The sequence below is a fragment of the Melanerpes formicivorus genome, unplaced genomic scaffold (assembly GCF_026170545.1).
Source record: "Melanerpes formicivorus ecotype bairdi unplaced genomic scaffold, bMelFor1.0.p_v2 SCAF_23, whole genome shotgun sequence".
Taxonomy (NCBI): Eukaryota; Metazoa; Chordata; class Aves; order Piciformes; family Picidae; genus Melanerpes; species Melanerpes formicivorus.
The window spans coordinates 5286929-5303674 of record NW_027142375.1 but is presented as its reverse complement, the minus strand read 5'-3'; positions in this window follow the sequence as shown (position 1 = coordinate 5303674).

The window sequence follows — 16746 nt, the reverse complement described above, 5'->3', positions numbered from 1 at the left end:
TCACCACTCTCATGGTGAAGAACCTCCTCCTCACATCCAGCCTGAATCTCCCCACCTCCAGCTTCATTCCATTCCCCCTAGTCCTATCACTACCTGAGATCCTGAGAAGTCCTTCCCCTGCCTTCCTGTAGGCCCCCTTCAGATACTGGAAGGCGACAATTAGGTCACCTCGGAGCCTTCTCTTCTGCAGACTGTACAGCCCCAACTCCTTCAGTCTGTCCTCATAGGAGAGGTGCTCCAGCCCTCTGATCATCCTCGTGGCCCTTCTCTGGACACGTTCCAGCACCTCCACATCCCTCTTGTAATAGGGGCTCCAGAACTGGACACAGTACTCCAGGTGGGGTCTCACCAGGGCTGAGTAGAGGGGGAGGATCACCTCCCTCGACCTGCTAGCCACACTTCTCCTGATGCAGCCCAGGATCTGATTGGCTTTGCGGGCTGCAAGTGCACACTGAGAGCTCATGTTGAGCTTTTTGTCCACCAGCACCCCCAAGTCTCTCTCCTCAGGGCTATCCTCCAGCCAGTCACTGCCCAGCCTGTATTTGTGCCTGGGATTGCCTCGACCCAGATGCAGGACCCTGCACTTGCTCTTATTGAACTTCATGAGGTTGGCCTGTGCCCACCTCTCCAGCCTGTCAAGGTCCCTCTGGATGGCCTCCCTTCCCTCCAGCGTGTCTGCTGCACCACACAGCTTGGTGTCATCAGCAAACTTGCTGAGGGTGCACTCAATGCCACTGTCCATGTCCCCCACAAAGATGTTGAATAAGATAGGTCCCAGGACTGATCCCTGAGGGACTCCACTTGTCACTGGCCTCCACTGGGACATGGAGCCATTGACAGCCACTCTTTGGGTGCGGCCATCAAGCCAGTTCCTTATCCATCTAGTGGTCCACCAATCAAACCCATGTGTCACCAGTTTGGAGACCAGGATGTGGTGCGGGACAGTGTCGAAGGCTTTGCTCAGGTCCAGGTAAATGACATCAGTTGCTCGCCCCTCATCTATTAATTTTGTCACCTGCTCATAGAAGGCCACCAGGTTGGTCAGGCAGGATTTGCCCTTGGCAAAGCCATGCTGACTGTTCCCAATCACCTCTTCACTATTCTTTTGAGCGAGTAGTGACTCCAGGAGGATCTGTTCCATGATCTTTCCAGGCACAGAGGTGAGACTGACTGGCCTGTAGTTCCCTGGTTCCTCCTTCTTGCCCTTTTTGAAGATGGGGGCAATGTTTCCCCTTTTCCAGTCTGTGGGGACTTCACCAGACTGCCAGGACTTTTGAAATATAATAGAGAGGGGTTTAGCAACCTCATCTGCCAGTTCTCTCAGCACCCGTGGGTGTAACCCGTCGGGTCCCATGGACTTGAACACTTTCAGGTTCTTCAGATGATCACGAACCTGATCTGCACTTACAATGGGCAGTTCTTCCTCCCTGTCCCTGGCTTTGACTTCCATAACATCAGGAGTGTGGCTAGAGGCCCTTGCAGTGAAGACTGAGGTAAAGAAGTTATTAAGTACCTCAGCCTTTTCCTCATCACAGGTGACCATGTCACCATTTTCTTTTCTGAGGGGGCCCACACCTTCCCTAGTCTTCTTCTTCCCATTAATATACCTGTAAAAGTTCTTAGTATTCCCTTTAATCTCCCTGGCTAGATTCAACTCAAACTCTGCTTTGGCTTTCCTGACCAGGACTCTTGCTGCTCGGGCAGCTTCCTTGTATTCCCCCTGTTCTACCTGTCCTTCCCTCCACTTCCTGTAGAGTTTCCTTTTAAGTAATAGTGTGTCCAGTAGCTCCTTGCCCATCCAGGCAGGCCTCCTAGCATTCTTACCTGCTTTTCTCTTTGTTGGTACACAGAGCTCCTGGACACAGAGGAGGTGGTCCTTGAATACTGACCAGCTGTCCTGGGTCCCTCTTCCCTCCAGGGCTTTGTCCCATGACACTTTGGCTAGCAGATCCCTGAAGCGATCAAAATCTGCATGCCTAAAGTCTAGGGTCATGAGCTTGGAATACTTCCTCCTGATTGCCCTGAGGATGTTAAATTCAACTGCTTCATGGTCACTGCAGCCAAGGCCGTCTATGAGCATGCTCCCCTCCATGCTGTCATACCAGCATGGGGCTGTTTAGCCTGGAGAGGAGGAGGCTCAGGGGAGACCTTATTACTGTCTACAACTACCTGAAATGTGGTTGTAGCCAGGTGGGGGTTGGTCTCTTCTCCCAGGAAACCACTAGCAGAATAAGAGGACACAGTCTCAAGCTGTGCCAGGGGAGGTTTAGCCTGGATGTTAGGAAGACATTCTTCATAGAGAGAGAGATTGGTCATTGGAACAGGCTGCCCAGGGAGGTGGTGGAGTCACCATCACTGGAAATATTTAAGAAAAGACTGGATGAGGCATTTAGTGCCATGGTTTAATTGATTAGATGGTGTTGGGTGACAGGTTGGACTTGATGATCTCACAGGTCTTTTCCAACCTGGTTAATTCTGTAAAACATAAGTTCTGTAAGTTCAGTTAATACTAGCTGGATTTGGCTGCTGTGTGCCTCTCCATTGCACACAGGAGATGTATGCTAAGTGATGTCACTTTCTTGTAAGTGAGAGTGGTCAACTATAGCTGTCTATTGGTATAGAGAGACCAGAGTTTAAGGAATAGATTAGTTAATGGCAACTATTCTATAAACTACAGGTGAGATTCTTCTCCACTGTCTTGTGTGTCTGAAACCTACAGAAAGCTCACCCATGCTATCTATCCAGACCTCTCTGTAGTTGGTGGAGCAAGTGGTGCTCCTCCAGAGGATGACTCACCACAGGACTAGCAGACATCTATCCTATTGTTTTTCAGTCACTTGGAAATGCCTCAAGTACTGTAGGTGCAACATGCTTTGTCATTACTTTATACACTGTGACATCAGGCCTTAATAGATTTCAAATATCTCAGTACAAATAATACTTTAAGTATTGCCATACTTATTATGAATGTAGAACCAAAGAAACAACCCAAAGTGTAGAGGCGTTCTGGTTTGCATTTAGAAGTACGTGTCCTGCATAGATGAAGTTTGTCTGGGACAAGTGAGGGAGGTGCAAGCAGAAGAGGCTGAAGTGGTATATGAAGCTCCCTTGGCAGGTGCTGAGGCACTGCAGTGCTGAGCACAGCATGAGCACTGGTAGAGCAGGCTGCACTCTGCCCATGAGGCCAATGTTTCATCACTAAATGTGAAGTGAGAGAACAAGTATGGATCTCCCATTCATCCTTGAAAGGCTGAGCTTAACAAGTTCTTAGCACTTCTGCAGAAAAGCCTGCTCCAAGTCACTGTGGAACACTTCTCTTCCTGAGATCCACTGCTCATTTCTCTGTGTTTTGGGAATCCATCTGCTGGTCTTGGTGGTGGTGGTATGGTACTGCAGAAGTGTATCAGTGGGCAGTAAGCACCTTGGACATGGTGGCATTTAGAGATGTGAAGAAAGGTAGCTGTGGGCTGTGGGACCCTTAGGGGTCAGTTTACCAAGGGTGGTTTTCATCTGTCCTTTTATTCCAAAACCCATCCTATAGGCCAACCTGTACTTCAATAATTTGGAGATGTGGCACTTGGAGCCATGGTTTAGTTGTCATGAAGTGTTAGGTATTACATAATAGGTTGGACTTGATAATCTCTGAGGTCTTTTCCAACCTGGTTGATTCTGTGATTGTGTAAGCCACACGGACTCCCACCATCTGAGTCATATTGGCATGTCATATCGGCACCAGTTGGGAGTTCAGTAACAGGGCAACGGTGCTGCTGACACCACTGCTCACGTCGGCAGGAATCTGCTTTCCTGCAGCTTCTGCTTTCTGCTTCCCCACCAACCCTGCTGCGGATGCTTTCCCTCTGCTGTGCACGGAGGAGCCGACCCCAGAGCCCGGCGGAAGAGGGTCGGATCGGCAGCCAGCCGAGCGCGGCCAGATGTGCCGGGGAGCGGCGGTGCGGGGAGCGGCGGTGCGGGGAGCGGCGGTGCGGGGAGCGGCGGGCCCGGGCCCCTCTAGAGGGAGCTATCCGCTGAGGAATGGCGCTCCGCGCAGGGTAGGAGCTAAGGCGCCTTCTCTCCCGGCTCTCATCCCGACCTTTAGGAACTGAAGGTGCTCGACCCTACGGTGAGCCTGCACATGCCGAGCGCAGCCACGGAGCCCTACGGTCCCGTATGTGCACTGCCATGCACCCTGACCGCCCCAAAGTAGAGGTTATCCGCATGTCTTTAGTTCTTTGCCCGAATGTGAGACTTGCAGCGCGCTCCACATAAAGGCTGATCGGAGACGGCGTTTGAGTGAAAATGATGGCTGTGGGATTCCAGTGCTGGAGCAGATGGGTCAGAGATAGCCTTAGCAAGGGAACACGGGGGGAGTGCGTTGCAGCTCACACATCTTGCACATTTTGAGCATGACACGCAAGGTGAAAGGCCAAGTGGCTTCAATTACAACTGGAGCAGGGCAGGCAGCCTGAGTGTGTTCCTGGGACCAGGAAATGTGGTCGTATTGCTAGGGATGAGAGAAGAATGTAGACAAAGCTATTTAATCAGCTAGGGGGGTTGGTTGTTTGTTTTTCTTCAATAGCTCTATATTCCAAGTGGGTTCCTATGCTTTTGCAGTTACTGTACTTAAATTACCAGATATATCTCTCTTTTCAGCAGATGCTTTCCCAAGTTTTCAAATAATGCTTACAGATATTTAGTTTCTTTTAAGATACTTACTAAAGAGCAATAACAAAGTTTTAGGATCATTTTATAATAAAACACAGCCAAACCAGGTAGCTTGGTCTTAGAATAAAAGCTGAAACCAGTGAAGCAGTGGGAGCTAAGCAGCTTCCCAAAAGTTTGCTAGTTAGAGCACATGGAAACAAACCTGAAGAGTTATGTGCCTTTCCTATATGATTGAGTAGTATATTTAAAACCTCCATTTTTGCCCTGGAGTTGCAACTGTGTCCAGTTCTGGGCCCCTCAGTTTAGGAAGGATGTTGACTTGGTAGAGCGTGTCCAGAGAAGGGCAACAAAGTTGGTGAGGGGTTTGGAACACAGCCCTGTGAGGAGAGGCTGAGGGAGCTGGGGCTGCTTAGCCTGGAGAAGAGGAGACTCAGGGGTGACCTTATTGCTGTCCACAACTACCTGAAGGGGGATTGTAGACAGGCAGAGGTTGGTCTCTTCTCCCAGGCAACCAGCACCAGAACAAGAGGACACAGTCTCAGGCTGCACCAGGGGAAGTTCAGGCTGGAGGTCAGGAGGAAATTTTACACAGAGAGAGTGATTGCCCTTTGGAATGGGCTGCCTGAGGAGGTGGTGGAGTCACCATCACTGGAGGTGTTCAGGAGGAGACTTGATAGGGTGCTTGGTTGCATGGTTTATTTGGTTGGGTGGTGTTGGATGATAAGTTGGACACGATGATCTTGAAGGTCTCTTCCAACCTGGTCTGGTCTATTCTATTCTATTCTATTCTATTCTATTCTATTCTATTCTATTCTATTCTATTCTATTCTATTCTATTCTATTCTATTCTATTCTATTCTAGATGTGAGGAGGAGGTTCTTCACCATGAGAGTGGTGAGACCCTGGAATGGGTTGTCCAGGGAGGTGGTCGAGGCCCCGTTCCTGGGGGTGTTTAAGAGCAGGCTGGATGAGGCTCTGGCCAGGCTGATCTAGTGTGTGGTGTCCCTGCCCATGGCAGGGGGGTTGCAACTAGATGATCCTTGTGGTCCCTTCCAACCCTGAATGAAACTATGAAACTTTGAAACTATGAAACTATTCTATTCTAAAGAATATTCAGCATGCTGCCAATGGGAAATACGACTGTTCACTTTAAAGTGGCACCTGTAAATTAAAAAATTTAGTAGAAAAATCAAATTGAAAAGAGAAAAATCATTAAACTGAAACAAACCCAAGGGAATGAGGGCATGAGAAAGCATAGGGCAAGAGCTTGTTTGCTGGAGAATTTCTGGCCTCCCTATGTAGTTTCGAGTTGGACATTTCTGAATGATATAAATACTTAGAAGTTCTGGGTATTTTCAATTACTATTGTTAGACAGAAAACAAGCTCCAGTTTCTTCAAACCTTATTTTGTTGAATGTGTCTGAGTCATAGGAAAAGTCATTCCATCATGTCTAGAGACTGTTTTTATTCAGCGCACTTGTCAGGGGAAAAAAAAATAAACAAGCATTAGTTCCTGCCCCCATTCATTTTTGAGTAGCTGCAACCAATATAATTAGGTCTCAGTTTTTTTTTTTTTTTTTGTAATTTTAATTTAATTTTAGTTTTTTTTTTTTCAAGTCTGAATGAAAAGATATAAGATTATGTGTGTCAGTTGCTGAGCATTTGGCATGAACAGCTTTTCCAACACTTGCTCTGGTTATTATAAGGTTCGACTTGTAAATGACTGCATTCAGCAGCGAACCTGTCAGGTTGGAGAGCTTTTCATTAAGTGTTTGATCTAAAAAAAAATTAATCAGTGCACAAATAAAACAAATTATTAAAGCACTACATCAGCTGCAGCCTGTGTAATTGGGATGAACGGGGTGATGTAACTGGTGGGGAACAGCACGAGCATTCTTAACAGGGGGCCTGGAGCTACAGAACTTGTTACCACTAGAGATGAAACGGGGCCTGAGTTTTAACCTGTACCTTGAAAATGGTAAGATGCACCTATTAAAGACATTCCCAAACAACCTGGTGATAAATCATGTACCTTGCACAGCTTTGTTGGAGAAGTTGGGGAGGGATAGCCTTCTAGAATACCCTGTGTCTGTGAAATGACACTGGGGGGAGCATGTGCTGAAGGCACAGCAGGTTCTATTTGTGAAAGGAAAAATGAGTGGTTTGTATTCGCTAGTTCTTACTGCTGTTCTTTTTGTTAGATGGAGGTCAGTCTGTAAGATATACTTCAGGAATTTATCTAATGAAAACTATTCTGTGACTTCAGCACATTAATCAGGAGTACTAGTTATAATTGGTGAAATCAATGGACCCACTCTGACTTCTGTAGCTGAGGCTCTGATGCAAGTATTATTAACATTTTAGCTTAAAACCAGCGTTTCTTTGAGCTAGTCTGGTTAGTGGCATCACTGAAAATGTAAGCAACAAGATGTTACAGTTAGGCTAACAATTAAAAGAGAGCTCACTTTCCCATACCAGACTGAAAACCACCACCCTATAACAAGCAGATACAGTGTTACTCTGCACTTCCTAGCAGACTTTTTTTCTGGGTGATTCTGTTTGACATTTCAGCATTTAATAGTTGGGGGGAGGGTGTGGGGTTTTTTTTGTGGGTTTTTGTTATCCTTTCCTTGTTTTCTCTGTCTTTGAATAAATTCATTTAGGAACACTAACACAAAAGTGGGGAGTTACATTTTGCTCTGAAGGCTGCAATAAAGCTAAAGTTTCATGGCTGAAAAGTCTGCCCTACATCACCCTATCAGCAGCTGAGAAAGAGACTGTTGCCTGCAGGTTTGTGTGCTTGAAGTCAGAGGCTGAGATAGATCAGTGAGCATTTTCATCATCAAGCTCAGGTATCAAACATTCTCTCCATGCGACTCACCAGAGATTTTATTTGCTGTTTTCAGAGGAGCCAGGATTTTGCTTTCAAACATTCGATTTGGCAGCAGCAAGGGATCCCAGCATCTGTGTATCACACAGGGCTTACACAGCAACCAAATGCCTGTGGGCTTCATGGGGGACTGTGCATACAAATTTTTGCACGTTTTTGTCTTCAGTTTCAAATATGGCAGATGCAGAGAAACTCCTGCTCTGCTTCTGACTCAGAGACTCACAAGCTGTGAAACAATAGGAGGAGAAATATATCCTGAAAATGCAGGATCTGTTGATTCTTGTGACAAAAGCTCAATGCAACAACCAGATCTGCCTCTCGGCTTCTAGAAACCTGTTTGTTAATGCTCACCACACAGGAAGGCACCAAAGGGAAAGGAAAGCAATTTTTGGTCAAAAATCTTCCAACTCACAAACTTTAATTCTGTTATAGCTGCTAGGCTTTGGTGGTGCCTCCCTGCAGGGTGTGGGATGGGGAATTGTTGCAGCACCTGGGCAGGAATGGTGCTGGGGGTTTTTTTTAGGTGTCTTTGGCAAATGTACCTTTGAGTACTCTGTAGGATGAGGGGATTAAGAGGTTTATTAATTGCTCTAAGATGGAAGCTGCTTCAGCTACAGTGCCTTGGGCCACAGGCAGCCCCACGTGTAGCTGCACAGCCTCAGCTGGCTCTGGGAGTCCCCACCCTGATGGAGGTTCTGCCCCTGAACCACTATGCCTTTCTGAACTGCTGTGGGGACAGAGGATGTGACTAATATCATTTCCCCTCCCTTTTAGCCTTTGCTGGTGCTGTGCCTTTAAAACAAAATATGTACTTTCATTATGCTGTTTTTTCTTTTGAATTTCTTTAAATTTTATCCCTTCCCTTCGGAACAGCAATTTATATCCTGTGTGCCTTATCTCAGGTGAGATAAAAATAGTGGCTTCACTCCATCAGCATAATCAGGTGTGTTAATATCTCTGATTGTAGGCTTGGCTCAGAGTCTACATTACCCCATGCAGGCTCTGCCTGTGCAGGCACAGTCTATAGATACTTTTTAAAACCACCATTAAAAAAATATATAGTCTGCATGATGAGATAGTAGGTTTTTAAGAGCTCTTTTAAAACAACAACAACAACAACAAACCCTGAAGATGTTTTCCTTCAGTTTACAGTAGTCTTTAAAACTTGTGTCAGAATGAACTTAGCATGTTTTGTCTCCTTTCTCTATTGTTTTTTAAACACACTCGAAGTACAAATCAGTGTATATATACACTGGAAAGAGTTTCCAGTTGCAGTGTGAAAAACTGAAATGTGTTTCTCTATAAACAGTAAAAATAAAAGTAGATGCAGGCATTCACCCTCTTTGAAGAAGGATGACTTTGGTGGGGCCGAGTGTCTAATAATATCCCCCTAAGCTCTGATCGCTTGTGCTTCTCCTCTGATTCCCCGAACATGTCTCCACATAGTACATCTCAAGGTTTTCCTGGCTGTTTTCTCTTCTACTTTCAAGCCCAATGCTTCCAAAAGAAATCAAACTCCTTAGGAAATGCTTAGCTCCCCGTTCCAAAATTACTCCTGTCCAGAATCCTTCTCTTCTAGAAACACTCAATGCCAACAGCTTTCTAGACAAACTTTCTCTTTGCAATTTCATTCCTGAGTCATCGACAGTTTCAGCATTTATCTGTGTGTATATTTTAGTAACTCACAGCACTTCTGCACCGTCTCTGATCGTCTTACCTGGTGTGTCCTGTACGTCCTCCCCAGTGGGGAAAAACTGGGATGAGTCAGCAATTCATAGTTAAACTTGTATTAGCATCACAGAGTCTAGGATTTCAGTGTAAGTCTTTTTCCTCCTGTGTTTCCAGCAGGCTTTTTGCCATCTCTTAAGGCTTTCCACAAATAATTTGATGTCTCAATCAGTTGCAATGGCTTTCTTTTGTTATGCTCTTCTGCACAAATAAGCTCTTACATTTCTGTATTTCCTCCAGTACTGTTGCTAAAGGAAACCATCTCTAGTGCTGTCTGGCCATTTTATTTCCCTCCTAACCCTGTGATCTTTACGGCGCTGTTTATTTCGTGCTGCCCTGTGCCGAGTGTCATTGGATCTTCTGGCAAGAGTTGTGTCAGTTTTCTCTCTTGACATGACCTGTTTATTTTCACTACTAAAACAATACTTGAAACTGCTTGGAATTACAGCCTCAGAAAAATAAGTTATCTCTTTTTCCTCAATGCACCTGTATTTCCTAAAGGTGTTTCTAATCAACCTTGCTCCAGCTGAATGATTTTTAGTGGTGTTGTTGGCTTAAAAAAGCTAGGTATCTATCTATCTATCTATCTATCTATCTATCTATCTATCTATCTATCTATCTATCTATCTATCTATCTATCTAATCTATCTATCTATCTATCTATCTATCTATCTATCTATCTATCTATCTATCTATCTATCTATCTATCTATCTATCTAATCTATCTATCTATCTATCTATCTATCTATCTATCTATCTATCCATCCAACTATCTATCTATCTTTCTATCTTTCTATCTTTCTATCTTTCTATCTTTCTATCTTTCTATCTTTCTATCTATCATCTATCTAATCTATCTATCTATCTATCCATCTATCTATCTATCTATCTATCTATCTATCTATCTATCTATCTATCTATCTATCATCTATCTATCTATCCATCTATCTATCTATCTATCTATCTATCTATCTATCTATCTATCTATCTATCTATCTATCTACCTATCTATCTATCTATCTATCTAATCTATCCATCCATCCATCCATCCTGGATATTTATGTGCATTCATCTTTTCTAGCAGCAGAGAATCTGAAAAGCTGGTTTATTCCCCATTCTGGTTTCTCTTCCAGGCCTGGTATGTCCATTTGAGCTATACTTGTGGGCATGATGGATACTCTTTGCCTGAACCATATGACAGTTATGCATGTATAATTGCCTGGAATTTAAGGTGCACTTTTATTGAGTTGGAGAGATAAGATTTAATTTCTGTGCTTCTCTGCCATTCACTCATAGAGAGCTCCATCCACTCATGCTTCTTTGTAATTTATTGATGGGGCCTTGTGATAACTTTTGTGATGCCAAATATACTGAGAATTCACATGACTTTCAAAAGGAGGAGTTAATTTACCATATCATTCTGTAAGTCCAAATTGAAATATCTTTTTTTATTTGCATAACATCTTAATTTGGTTCCTAATCATAGAATCATAGAGTCAAAAAGCTGGAAAAGACCTCAGAGATCATCAAGTCCAAACTATCACCCAACACCTCATGACTAACTAAACCATGGCTTCAAGTGCCACGTCCAATCCCTTTTTGAACACCTCCAGGGATGGTGATTGCTATTAGCTGAAGTTCAGTGTCATACCTGGTCTATTCTATTCTATTCTATTCTATTCTATTCTATTCTATTCTATTCTATTCTATTCTATTCTATTCTAACAAGTGCCATGTTTGTAACTTTGTGTAAAGTACAGGAAAAGCCCTTCTTGGAACTTTGACTGCATTTCATGTGCCTTGATATTAGAAACTTTATCATTTGGTCACCTTGAATATTGCATTGCAAATATGCCTGCCTAGAGCATACAGCGTGCTGCTTGATCCACGAGGGAAGGGGGAGGAGAAGAGGAAATCAGGATTCATGCCACATCCTGTATCTATTGTCCCACTTCTCAGTTTTCTGTCACTTTCATGTGTAATTTCTTCTTTTGCATAGTAGCGTGCTTGGAGACAAACTTGATGCATTGCAAAATAAAATACATGACTTGCAAATACTTCTTTCTCTTATTTTCTTGCATTATCACCTAAGATTAATACATGTCTCCATTTCAGGAATGAAGATGTTTGAATGTTTTCACTTTTTGTTTTCAACCAAAGAATAAAAAAGTGCAGAAGAGACTTGCAAAAGGAAGAAGTAAACCAGTGAGAAAAAGATGAAGGTAAACCTGGCATTATTTTTCAATGTCAGACATGGAACTTGCTTTGAAAATTCAATCTGGAACTCATCCACCTACAAGTTTGGAAATGTTTGGGGTTGGGTTTTTTGTTGTTGTTGTTTTTGTTGTGTTGTTTGCTTGTTTTTCTTGTGGGAGTAACTAGGAGAGGCATTAATGCCCAAGCCTCAAGTCTCCAAAGTATTTTGCTGTAATTTTTTCCCAATACAGTCACTTATTTGACCCTGCTACATTTTAGTGATTGATTGCGGACATGGGATGAACTGTTGGCCCTGCTGAATCCATGGGAGTTTTCCTACTGACTTCAGTGAAGTCAGGATTTTGCCTGTGGATTTAGAGCAGCAACATGCAACAAACTGATCCTGTACTTCAGCTAAAATAAATCCCATGGTACACTCTGTGTTACAGGAACAAAAAAAAAGCTATACCTTTTCACAGGCTCACAGAATGTTAGGGGTTGGAAGGGACCTCCAGAGATCATCGAGCCCAACCCTGCTGTCAGATCAGGTCCGTAGAATCTAATGAAGGTAGCACAGGAATGCGTCCAGATGGGTCTTGAAAGTCTCCACAGAAGGAGACTCCACAACCTCTCTGGGCAGCCTCTTCCAGTGCTCTGTGACCCTCACAGTGAAGAAGTTCCTCCTCATGTTGAGGTGGAACCTCCTGTGCTGTAGTTTCTATCCATTGCCCCTTGTCCTATCACTGGGTGCAACTCAGCAGAGCCTGTCCCCTTCCTCTTGACACCCAGTCCTCAGAGATTTATAAACAGCTATTAAAACCCCTCTCAGTCTTCTCTTCTGCAGACTAAACAGCCCCAGGTGTCTCAACCTCTCCTCACAGGGCAGTGCTCCAGCCCCTTCATCATCCTAGTAGCTGTCCGTTGGACTCTCAAGTAGATCCCTTTTTTGTGCATGTGCAAGCTTTTGACTAAGTCCATGTTTTTGCACCTGTTGGGGTAATGTTGGGGTAAAAGCAACAAAAAGTCAAGCTGCTGTTGTTGTTTTGGAATGTGTATCTAATTTTATAATGCATCCTGATGTAGTTCATCCTAAATTAAAAATGGGAAGTTAAAGTGGGCTTGGTTTGTTTCTCATCCCCCAGTAATATAATCTCTGTGTCACATGTGAAAGCACCGTGTCGTTTATACAGTCATGATGTCAGCAGTGGATTATGTAAGTTCTTAGTGGCAGAGGAGGTTTGGTAGTGCAGGCTGATTTTTGATTTACCTAATGTAATATTTTGGTAATTTTCTTCTTAAAAAAAAAAAAAAAAGAAAAAGAAGATAATTTTTAACACTTGGGTTGGTTTGGCTTTTTATTTCTCCTCATAGGGTCACTTTTTTTATGTGTCTAAACCAAATCACACACAAAAAAAAGGCATTACTAACTTTCTTCACTGACACTTGTATGAATGCTGTCAGTGCTGCACTGCTGCTGGGTTTTTCCGGCTGGCCAGGCACCAGTGGTGTGCCCCGAGGATCAGTGCTGGGCCCTGTGCCCTCTAACATCTTAATTGATGATCTCGATGAGGGCATTGAGTCCATCATCAGTAAATTTGCTGACGACACCAAGCTGGGGCAGGAGTTGATCTGCTGGAGGGTAGAGAGGCTCTGCAGAGAGACCTGGACAGGCTGGACAGATGGGCAGAGTCCAAGGGCAGGAGATTGAACACATCCAAGTGCCAGGTTCTGCACATTGGCCACAACCCCATGCAGTGCTACAGGCTGGGGTCAGAGTGGCTGAGAGCAGCCAGGTAGAGAGGGACCTGGGGGTGCTGGTCAATAGCAGGCTGAATGTGAGCCTGCAGTGTGGCCAGGCAGCCAGGAGGGCCAATGGCATCCTGGCCTGCATCAAGAACAGTGTGGCCAGCAGGAGCAGGGAGGTCATTCTGCCCCTGTACACTGCACTGGTTAGGCCACACCTTGAGTCCTGTGTCCAGTTCTGGGCCCCTCAGTTTAGGAAGGAGGTTGACTTGCTGGAACGAGTCCAGAGAAGGGCAACGGCATTGGTAAGGGGCTTGGAACACAGCCCTGTGAGGAGAGACTGAGGGAGCTGGGGTTGCTTAGCCTGGAGAGGAGGAGACTCAGGGGTGACCTTATTGCTGTCTACAACTACCTGAAGGGACGTTGTAGACAGGTGGATGTTGGTCTCTTCTCCCAGGCAGCCAGTACCAGAACAAGAGGACACAGTCTCAGGCTGCACCAGGGGAGGTTTAGGCTGGAGGTCAGGAGGAAGTTTTACACAGAGAGAGTGATTGCCCATTGGAATGGGCTGCCCGGGGAGGTGGTGGAGTCACCATCATTGGAGGTGTTCAGGAGGAGACTTGCTGGGGTGCTTGGTGCCATGGTTTAGTTGATTAGGTGGGTTGAATTGGTTGATGGGTTGGAGGCGATGATCTTGAAGGTCTCTTCCAACCTGGTCTGGTCTGGTCTATTCTATTCTATTCTATTCTATTCTATTCTATTCTATTCTATTCTATTCTATTCTATTCTTAAATCATGAGAAAATTCTGTCACAACCCCACTGCAGCCCTCACCTGTTGGCTAGAAAATGAGCCTGTGCCAGTCTACACCTCTCCTCTTTGGTCAGCATAACTTGACTCTCAGTAAGACATCTTTGTTAGGACGGGTTTTGTATTTCTCATCGACTCATGGATTTACCAAGGATTGACCAAGGGGACATCCTGTCTGACTAATCTGATAGCCTTCTATGAAATTATGACCAAATGGGTAGACAAGGGAAGAGCAGTGGGTATCTCACATCTTGACTTCAGTAAAGCTTTTGATACTGCCTCACATAAGCTCCTCATAGAAAAACTCAGGAGATGTGGCATAGATGGCTGGTCAGTGGGGTGGATTGAAAACTGGCTCGACAACAGAGTTCAGAGGGTCTTCATCAGTGGGACAGAGTCAACTTGGAGACCTGTGGCCAGTGGTGTTCCCAAGGGATCAGTACTGGGTCCAATTTTGTTCAATATCAATGATCTGAATGAGGGGATTGAGAGTACCCTCAGCAAGTTCATTGAGGATACAAAACTGGTGGGGTGGCTGACACCCCGTTGGGCTGTGCTGCCATCCAATGAGATCTGGAGAGGCTGAGAGCTGGGTGCAGGAAAACCTCTTGAAGTTCAATAAGGACAAATGTGGAGTCCTGCATCTGGGGAGAAATAACAGCAGGCACCAGTACAGGTTAGGGGCTCCCCTGCTGGAAAGCAGCTCCATGGAGAAAGACCTTGGAGTCCTGGTGGACAGCAAGTTCTACATGGGACAACAATGTGCCCTTTGTGGCCAAGAGAGCCAATGGGATCCTGGGATGCATCAAGAAGGGTGTGTCCAGCAGGTCTAAGGAAGTTCTGCCTCTCTATTCTGCCCTGGTGAGACCACACCTGGAATATTGCATCCAGTTTTGGTCTCCCCAGCTCAAGAGAACAGAGAACTGCTGGAGAGAATCCAATGGAGAGCCACAAGGATGACTAGGGGACTTGAGCACCTCCCCTATGAAGAGAGACTGAGAGACCTGGGGATGTTCAGTCTTGTGAAGAGAAGACTGAGAGAGGATCTCATCAATGTGCATAAATATCTGAGGGGTGGGTGTCAAGTGGATGGGGACAAGCTTTTTTTGGTGGTGCACAGTAATAAGACAAGGAACATCAGGTTCAAACTTGAACATTGAAGATTTCACCTCAACATGAGGAGAAACTTCTTTACAGTGAGGGTGATGGAGCACTGGAACAGGCTGCCCAGAGGGGTTGTGGAGTCTCCTTCTCTGGAGACTTTCAAAACCCACCTGTGCAGACTACCCTAGGTGATCCTGCTTTGGCAGGGATGCTGGACTTGATTTCTTGAGGTCCCTTCCAACCCCTAATGTACTGTGCTACTATGCTACTGTGACTCCTGAGTTTGTAAACATACTGGGTAGTGACAGTGTTAGTAGAAGCATTGAATCAGAGTACCTGCAGAGTCCCATGAAAAACATTTCTTCCTCTTCTGTTTTGTGCAGCAAAAAGCTCCAAGTGAGTCACATAAAGGTGAGAATGAGACCTCTTTATAGCACCCTTAAAGGGCAAACAGCAACCTTTGTATCTCTGACATTCTTGACACCCCCAAGAAGAGCACTGATAAGAGGGAGTCTTCAAAAAAAAGGCTAATTACACATATGATATCTTCTTGCCACATGACCCCATGGCTTGTATACAGTGACTTGTATCCATAAACAAAGCTGTTGTGTGTTCCAGGCTACTAATAACCAGAAATGTGATAAAATGAGCAGATGAGAATTTGTAGAATTCACCTTCCCCCCCCCCCCTTCTCCCTTAAACATGTTTTCTAAAGTATACTCTCAGACATATACAGAAAATGTCATCTTTCAGCTCATATTTCTCATTCTTCTCCTAAGAATTCAAATGCCAACAACCCATACAGCAAAAAAAAAAAGACCCCAAAGGCCAATCAAACTGCAAAAATCTATAGAATCCTCTGTAGGTGTCTGGCTTGAGCCATGTTACACACAAAAAATGTGCATCAAACCAGTCTTCTAGATTCCTGCACTAAACAAAATGTAATAGTCCAACATGCAGAACTTCAAAAGGGGTAAATTAAATATAGAAGAAATCATGCAGGAGTTCTGTGAGAAAATAATGATGTGAATAATTTTGTGACCTCATCCCAAAACAGCAAGAAATGCTGATAACCAAGTACAGAGGAAGGAAGCTGAACTCTGGTTACAGGAGGGAATATAAAGTAGCTCTTTGCCATCTCCCTGGAAGAGACCACAAGGGACACTGCTATGATGAAGACATCATTTGGGCATCTGAGGTCAGACCTACTTGGAAAACAGTTGAAAACAGTTATGCACAAAAGGTGAGGAGTTGAACGGCATTGCACGTCAGAGCCAGAACACAGGCTCAGTGTGGGCATCAAGGATAAATGTGTGCTGAGACCTGAAGGAGTTATGACAAATACAGTGTACTTTCTGACACACTGGGATCCCTCATGAGGGAAACAAGACAAATGATGAAAAAAGAAGGAAGACTCCATCTCACAGTTCTGAGCCTTTGTGCACACCCTGGCTTTTCTCACCAGGCTGAAGAGGCCAGCACACCTTTCTGTATAGATTAGCTTCCATCTGGGTCTTACCTGTGGAAAAGGACTGTGCCTCCAATTCTGCTGCCCATTCTTTTTATATGGCACAAGTGCAACCCATGGCTTCTCTTATGTTTACCAAGAGAGAG